Genomic DNA, 9219 nt, shown 5'->3' with positions numbered 1-9219 from the left:
ACGAAACAGAATAGATCGGACATTAATAGGTACTGGTAAAGTGACCTTAGGGGAGGTCAGCAAAATTCAGTCCAGCTACTCTTATTTAGTCACAAAATATCAATTAGTTAGAAGAAGCCTTATCCCCAGCACCTTAGAACGCCAGAATCCTTAGTTTTAGGACCTTATGAAATTTAGCTGAAATTAAAACTCGGGAGATCGGAAAGACCCCATTCAGGTTCCTGTTAATTTAAAAGAGATCGGAGGAGAGTTCTTATCTGGTCTCAACTCAAAATTTAAAATAAATACTTAAAAGAGATCGGAGGAGATTTCTTATCCGGTCTCAACTCAAAATTTAAAATAAATACCCAAAAGAGATCGGAGGAGAGTTCTTATCCGATCTCAACTCAAAATTTTTAATGATTTAATAGAGATCGGAGGAGAGTTCTTATCCGATCTCAATTCGAAATTTTAATAAATATTAAAGAGTTCGGGGAAGAGTTCTTATACAACTCTTAAATTAAATCTTAATAAAATAGTTCTTTTAGATAAGATTAACATGCACCAGTAACTCACTAAGGTTGTCTTATTTACTTATGTATCTGGGTGATCCAAATTTAGTGAAAAATCAAATGCTCCTTTAGTCAAAAGGATCAACATATCCATTTAATCCCTCCTAACTAATACAAAGTTAAATCTACTTACCCTTATTAAGGGACGAGGTGGGATGCCTAACACCTTCCCCACCCGTTTACGGACCCCGAACCTAGAATCTCTGCCTTGAAGTGGTTTCATTTCAATTTATTTTCACAAATGGTTTTCTTTAGTTTCCCTTAAAACTAAGGTGGCGACTCCTCACTCTTTCCCACTTCGGTGAGTGATCGACCAGGCGACCGCAAAATCCCTTGTGACATATATGGATTTGGCTTTCACTGATGAGCTAAAGTTTGGTAAGCTCTGGTGAGGATGCTTGTGTTCGCGTTTGGAGATTAAGCCGACAGTGATGCTCATTAATGGAGGTCATCGTGAAGATGCTAGGCTAAAAAACTATCAAGGTTTGGTGAGGATTCTTGATTGGTTTTCGACTTTTATTTTTTGTTAAGTTGGGTTGCATTGAGGTTGGAGAGAGTTTGAAGAATAGGCATATTCATGAAGATTAGAGTCTGCCCTTTGTTGTTGTCATATTATGTTGGAAGTGGCCATCTACAAACAACAGTTTGATTGAGAATTTGTGATCTATTCTCTTTTGTAGCTTGGAGTTTGCATAGTTTTCACTTGGCAGGTGATCGAAGTAGGGGAATGTCTGTCATATTGTCTTTTATTGCCACTGTTATTTTGCACGCTTGTCTTTGTCAGATTGGAGTCTGCAGAAATCCTGGAAAATAAGCTGTAGAAAATAGTATGCATCAAAGAAACAAACCTTGAGCACAGATGAAAGTTGTTGAAGTGGCCAAGTGAGCTTTTTCCTTCGGTTGTAAGAGGATTGTTGCTGCAGAATGTTGTGATATTAGGTAATTTCCCCTCAGTTACAGTCTGTAAGTGATGAGAGTTGTCCATGGATTTTAGTTGTTTTTTGTAGCTGGTCTAGGGATGGCCGTGGTCCGGCAGTTCCGGTTCAGTGGTTTAAGTTAACCGGATCAAATCACAGGGTCTTTGGTTGGGTTTGATTATTATATTTTTTAATGTTGTAATTATTATAAAAAAAATTAAACATATTTTTATCCGTTTACAAGTTTGTTTCTTATTATTAATTAATTATAGATTATAGATTAATTTTGCAAAACTAACAAGTTAATAAAGTGACCTTAAGAGATAACATAAATAAAATATTATTAAAAATTTATAAACCTTTAAACTCAAATTTAATAAAAAAATAAAGTAAAATAAAAAAAAATCAATGCTTTAGCCATTGAACAACCGTTAGTATGCTCAATTTATCTTCTCACAAGCACTAACAATGACAACCTCATAATACCACTTCTGTTTATCCCCTCCCATGCATGCCCTATGGGCCCGTTTGTTTGGAATTGTTGTTGAGAATAATAATTTTTTTTTAATATATTAGTGTTTTAATTATTAAAATATTGAATAGTAAAATGGTTTTTTTAATTATTTTTTAATAACATTTAAAATAATGTTTTTTTAAAAAAAATAAATTTGATCTTAAAATCTCAATGTTAAACATAGTTAGGGTTAGGTTGTTGATGGGCTTGGTTCGAAATTGTTAGTTGGGTCTTATTGTTTTATTTGTAAATTTTTTGGGTTTAATGTTTGAAGGCTGTTGTTTATGTTTTTTTTATTATTATTTTATATTAGCTTTACAAGTTTAATTAAAGAAAAAATTAATTAAAAGACTTAATTAAACTCAAAAGTGAAAAAAAAAATAATGTTTAAAGTTTAAATTAGACTAAAAATATAAAAATTTAATTAAATCTTTTTTTTAAATTATGAAAATAATTTCAAAACAAATATCTTCAAACAAAAAATGGGGGATTCATTGTTTCCCTACTCCCAATAGAAAAATCAAAATAGGCAGCTTGACTTGGGAGCAGCATTGTGAGTGGCTAAGCAAGCTTTTGGCTAAGATGGACCACCTCCTAATCATTGGCTTCATGCCTACTCCAAGCCCTAATTGTCTACCACTTCATGGAGCCTTGGATTTGCTTTTATTTTATTTTATTTTATTTTTTAATTGTCTCCAATATGATTGAACCTCAATTGAAAATTATGCTTGTAAAATAATCAGTTCTTTTTTATATAATTAGCATACAAGTTATAATTGTTTAATAAATTTTTATATGATTTGGTTTAGACCAATAATTTCACACTCTAAAGTAGTTAATTAGAGTTGAGATATGAGACATGTTTTATTCTCAATTTCTATATATTATTTTACTATCAAATTCTCAATTTTTTTTAAAATTATCAAATTTATGAAAAGTTTACAATTTTATATATTTTTTAATTTTTTATTGAAGTATTGAATCTCTTATATCTATTTATTTTTATTTAATTTATTTTTAAATTGCTAAATACAATATTTGACCTCTAATCTTTATTGAAAACCCTACTTTAAGTTATAACACTCTAATTTTATAAAAGTGTAACTATTTAATCATCAACCCTTCATCTTTAATTTGATTTCATTTGACACGTAACTTTATAAAAAAAATAATTATTTAACTCTTGTGATTGATTACTTGCATGCACTTTGATGTAGACATTAATGTTTCTTTTTTTTTATAGTAAAGTGAAACACATACACACACAGGAATATAGGAGTTACTGTATCAACACTCACATCTAGCAATTACTGACTGGAAGGAGCTTTAGCACGTGCCTATAAATTCACACACACGCACGTCCACAACCGATGTGGGAGCTCGAAGGCTCTGTCCTAGGCACACCCCACATGGGACCTCAATTAGACAATACCAGTCCACCTACAAACGGCAACAAGGCCTTTTGATATTTTTTGACAGTAAAGTGAAACACACGCACACATAAAAGTATAAGAGTTACTGTAGCGACACTCACACCACACCCAGATAATTGCTGACTGGAATGAGTCTTAACACATGCCTATAAAATCACACACACGTTCACAACCGATATAGATATTAATGTTAACTTGTATTAATTTTATTGAATAATAGGAACATTAAAATTACCATGGTTAATAGCAGTACATTAAAGACTTTTTCTCTCTTGATGAAATCTGATAAAATAGGATGACAAATAACTTTTTTAAATAAAACTCAAAAAGATGCTTTTAGCCTTTTCTAAATACAATAATAATTTTTTTATTATAAATTATAAAAAAATATTAAATATTAAATTGGTATCATATTTAATGTTTTATGCTTTTTTTTTAATATTTTATTGAATAAATTGTGTGAAAAAAATCAATAATGGTATTGGGGTCAACAAGGGACAGGATTTCTGCTCTTTATTGTTATCTTTGGAGAAAAATAATAAATCATGACTTTTTGTTCCCTTACTTGCGTACAAGCCAAAGACTTTACATCAAAAGGAGGAAAAAAGAAAAATTATTAATTATACTCATATGAATTTTTTTCTTTATAAATTTTTTAAAAAATTAAGATTTATTTACCTCTCAAAACTATATATATATATATATATATATATATATATATATATATATATATATATATATATATCAAAACTTTTTTATGCTTTTTATGTTGTATTTATTATATAAAAATTATTATATTTTATAATTATAATAATTAGTATTTTTTGTACTAAATATTTATTTTTTTTATTTTTTAAATACATTCATCTAAATTTCATGATTAAATTATTAAAAATATTAGATATATCTAATTAATATTTATTTAATTGCTTTTTATTTATTATTTTTAAATTTTTTAATATTTCATTTAATTATAAAAATTTAAGAATTATATATCTTAAAATTAATAAAATAATTTAAAATTATATTTATAAAATATAATTAATTTCATTTCATTTTTTTTTTACTTTCTATATAGCACATACCTATAATTTTGATTTTCTTTTTCTTTACACTACCTTTATATACTTTTCTGATTAAACTTATTACTAATAAAGATAATATTTGAATATATTATATTTCTTTAATATATTAAGAAGATATAAAAAATATGATATTTTAAAATAATAAAATAATTATATAATTTAACCAACTTCAACTATTCTATATTTTTATTAAATATTTTTATTATATTATTATATTTTGTATCATTTTTATTATAAAATTTTTATTAAAAAAATTGAGAATTAAAAAATTTAAACTCTGTTTTTCATTTCTCAAAAACTAAAAATTTATTTTTTAAGTTTTTAAATTTTAGAAAACTACTTATAAATTTGTGTTCTCTCTCCTACTATATGAATAATCTAGACTATTTATAAAAAAAAATTATTATAATTATAAAAGAAAATTCTTATATTCCATCAAATTTTCATTAAAAAAAAATCAAATCATTAAACACCAAACAGTAAATTATCCATAATTATAGACATCAAAATCAAGTATTATCATATTTTAATATTGGTAGTTATATATATATGTATATATTGTAATTTTTTTTAATTAAAGCGTTTTTCAATCACAGAACCCTGAAATTTTTAATTTCAATAAATTATTGCAAAATTAAAAATTAAGAAGTGCAATAAAAAATAATAAAATGTATAAAATCTCTTGAAAAAATGGAAATTAAAAAAAAAAAAAAAAGGTGAAAGCTGTGTGCTGAGAGATATGAGAGAATCCCACTTAAAAACAATAACTATGAAATGAAAACCATGATATATGGTTTTTGAAACTCGATTCGTTTCTTTAAAACAGTTATGGAAAAGGATAAAAAAGAAACGGCAACAATTTTAGTCGTTTCATTTTTTTTCTTTTCAAAATAAAACAGAAAATAAAAAAATAACAATATTCCCCAACAAAACCTTAGTCTACATAAAAAGTAATTAATAAAACTAAAATATCGATAATTAATAACAAATTAAAAATATTATTTTATTTCATATATTAAAATAATAAAATATAATTAAAATTATTTATTTCACACGTAAAAATATGAGCAATTTCTTAAAAATGAAAGTATATTAATTAATAATATCATAATTAAAATGAATTGATTTAAATTTTTAAATGAAAGCATATTTTTCTGTTTTATTTTTCTTTTCATATATATATATAGTAATTTCTTGGGATATAAATGTAGGTTTATGCTAATAATTATTTTGTTAATTTATTTTATGGATATGTTTTTTAATAATTTTTGTAACATTAAATTTATATGTTCTATTATAATTGGTCAATTTAATTTTAAATATATATATATTAACAATTTAAATACTAAAACTTAAAAATTAAAATTCATATATATATATATAAGCAAGTAGATATTCTCAAATCACTATCACGTGGCACTTTATATGAAAAGTGAATTTAATTTTTTCATGTTACTATACGCGTCACTCTCTATAAAGAGTGAGTATTTTCTCTAATACAAATTATTTAATTCTCTTTTTTTTTTTAATTTATCCTTTAATGATAATATTATTTACATTATTACTTTAATTTTTATATTTTAAATGATTATTTTAAAAAATAATTGCTTATCCAAATTCAAGAATTTTGTGATTAAATGAGTTATTTAAACATTTATTATATTGCTTTTTTATAATTTCATTTTACAATTAATTTGTACTTAAATTTTATATTTTATTTTCAGTTAATAAAAATATTTTTTGTATTAAAAAAATTATTATAATATATTTCCTATTGATGAACATTATATCATTTTTACCATTTCAAACATGCATTCACTTTTAGAAGAGAGTTTTGCATCATTATTATAATATTATCTTCTAAAATATCTCTTTTTATTAAACATATTTACACATAATTAGTGTATAATTTACAATGTATTATTTAAATAATTTCATATTGTTAAACTTAAAAATATTATTTCACTATTTATTCAACTCTTAAAATTTTTTAATCAACTTTAAGTGTTTCAAACTAAAAAATAATAATAAAATGTATTATTTGATAATGCAATATTTAAAATGAATTGATTTATTTTTTGAATGAAAGTATATTTTTTTATTTTATTTTGCTTTTTATTTATAATATTTTCTTATAATTATTTAGGGTATTAATGTAAGTTTATGCCTATAATTATTTCTTTTAACATTTTATTTATTCCTAATTCATTTTATAGATATACCTTAATTGAATAGGCATTAAACTCAATGTGAGCTAATGATAATTATGTTAAATTAAATAAAAAATAGCTCAAGATCTGCCCAAAAATCAAATATTCTCCTATGCTTTTATCAAATTTCCTTACTTATAATTACAATTAATAAAAAAAAAATTCTTTATATATTTAGCATAATAAGTTTCCATAATTATATTTAAGTTACAATTAATAAAAATTTCTCTAATATTAATAAGTTAAAATCTCCAACTAAACAGAATCAATGATCCACGTTATATTTTAAATTATCAAAAGTCCATCATAATTGTAAGAAATAAAAACAAAAATAAAATCTCCATCATAATTGTAAGAAATAAAAACAAAAATAAAATCTCGCTAAAGAAAGACAATACCCTAATATTTGGGAGAGAACATCAAATACATATCTTAAGAAATAAACCAAGATTTATTCTAAAAGAACACATTTTATAATTTTATTAAATATGAAAGATCAACATACATTTTTTTAAATATAATATTTTATTAATAAAATCAGAAAAAATGTAACATATTAGGTTCATTCTAAATTCACACTAACAAGCTTCCTTAATATATCAAATCTCAAACTCAAAATGTAAAGTGAAAATACCTAAAATAATATCAGAAAAAATAACATTACATAATAAACTCGGAGGCTCAGACCAATAAGTAAAATTAGCATGTAAGGTAGCTATCTTAGTAAGAGAGTGAGCAGCGACATTAACTTGTCTCTGAATTCAAGTCAAGATTCAATCAGACCCATGTGATAATAACTGTATACAATAAAAAATAATTTAATCAAACTCAAAGGGATCCTGCTACAAAAAATAAATAACATCGATGACACCCTTTGGAGCCATTTCAATATCTACACAGCTAACATAATAATTACTCAATAAAAAAAGAGTTTCCCAAGAAGCAAAGGACCCAATAATAATAAAAATGAAAATAGAAACACCGAAACTCCCAAAATAAATTACTCATCCGAATCTGGAAGAATAGCACCTCCATTTTATAATTTATTGAAAACAGACCAAAAAAAAATATTATATGATTCTGGGAATCAGCACTATCATAATATCATTTAAATTGCTGACATGATGCATGAAAAAATTATTTTTTTATTAACATAGTCCACAAAAATTTTATTTAAAAAAATAATTAAAAAAAAATCTCTTCAATACCCAAATCCTCGAAATCTCAAATCAATGGCTTTGTCCACCTTTCAACGGCCTCAATTATTTAATTTCTGCATATCCCGCAACTGAAGGTTGGATCTTCTTCTCCTTCTTCATGATATAGGTTTTCTTGAATTTTCTGCAAACTTCTAACTTCCTTTAAAATAAATTATTAAAAAAAATTCTTTTAAATTAAAAAGTTTAAATTCTTCCATTTCAAACAAGGATAATGTTAGAAAATTGAATCAATGGTAGCAAACAAATTTTGTTTTACTTATTAAGGAAAGAAAATATAAACAATAAATTATTTACTAAAAAAATAATAAGTCATTAAATTTTCATTATAACTTTAAATATATAATTATAAAAATATACTATTTAGTGATTATATTTAATTTCTATTAAACTTTTTAATATCTTTATCAAATTTTCTTTTAGTTAATAAATTTTAATGTCAGATAAATTATTATTTAATTCTTTTATTTTAGTAAAATTAATTAGTTTATTTTGAAAAATATACTACTATTTAGTCTTATTATAACAAAACTAATTAATTGGTTCTTATATTTTGAAAAACACGTTCTTGAATAACAAATGAAATTTTTGCTATGTATAAACTAAATCTAAATTTGTATTTTTTTAAAATTATTTAAGTATTTTCAGTTAATGTCATGGATATTATATTTACATTTTTCCTATTGAGAAATAATTTTTTTAATATTATTGTCTTAATTACTTAGAGATATAAGGGAAATTATTAACCTTTTTACGCATATAATTTTTACTATTTTTATTAAAAGATGAAAAAAGAAAGAGAATAAAGGAAAGAAATATATGATGTAGAAAAGAAGAAATATAGAGTGAGAAATAAAGAAAAAGAGTCGAGATATTTTGAGTATAAAAAATTAATAGAGAAATTAATGAAAAAATTAAACAATTTAATGAAATAAAAATAGAATAACTAAGCATTTAATTCTGTTAAAATATAGTAATTAAATAATAAATTTTATTTTAAAATATAATTATATATATATTCTAAATTTTATTAATTAATTATATAAAATATATATTATATTTTTCGATTAATTCAATTATAATATATAATTTGACAAAATATTTTTAGTTCCAGTTAAATTTTATTTTATTTTTCTTGATATTAATTTAATTTGATTAATATTTTAAATTTAATTAAAAAAAATAAATTTAATTGCATGTCTCTGAAATTCTTTCCAAAGAAATAAAATTGTAAACAGCATTAGTGGAGTTGTAGGCAATTTCACGTGGCGATTGAAGCCCATAAAAAAAGG

Source organism: Hevea brasiliensis, unplaced genomic scaffold, assembly GCF_030052815.1.
Source record: "Hevea brasiliensis isolate MT/VB/25A 57/8 unplaced genomic scaffold, ASM3005281v1 Scaf4, whole genome shotgun sequence".
Taxonomy (NCBI): domain Eukaryota; kingdom Viridiplantae; phylum Streptophyta; class Magnoliopsida; order Malpighiales; family Euphorbiaceae; genus Hevea; species Hevea brasiliensis.
Note: the sequence above shows the minus strand (reverse complement) of the source record.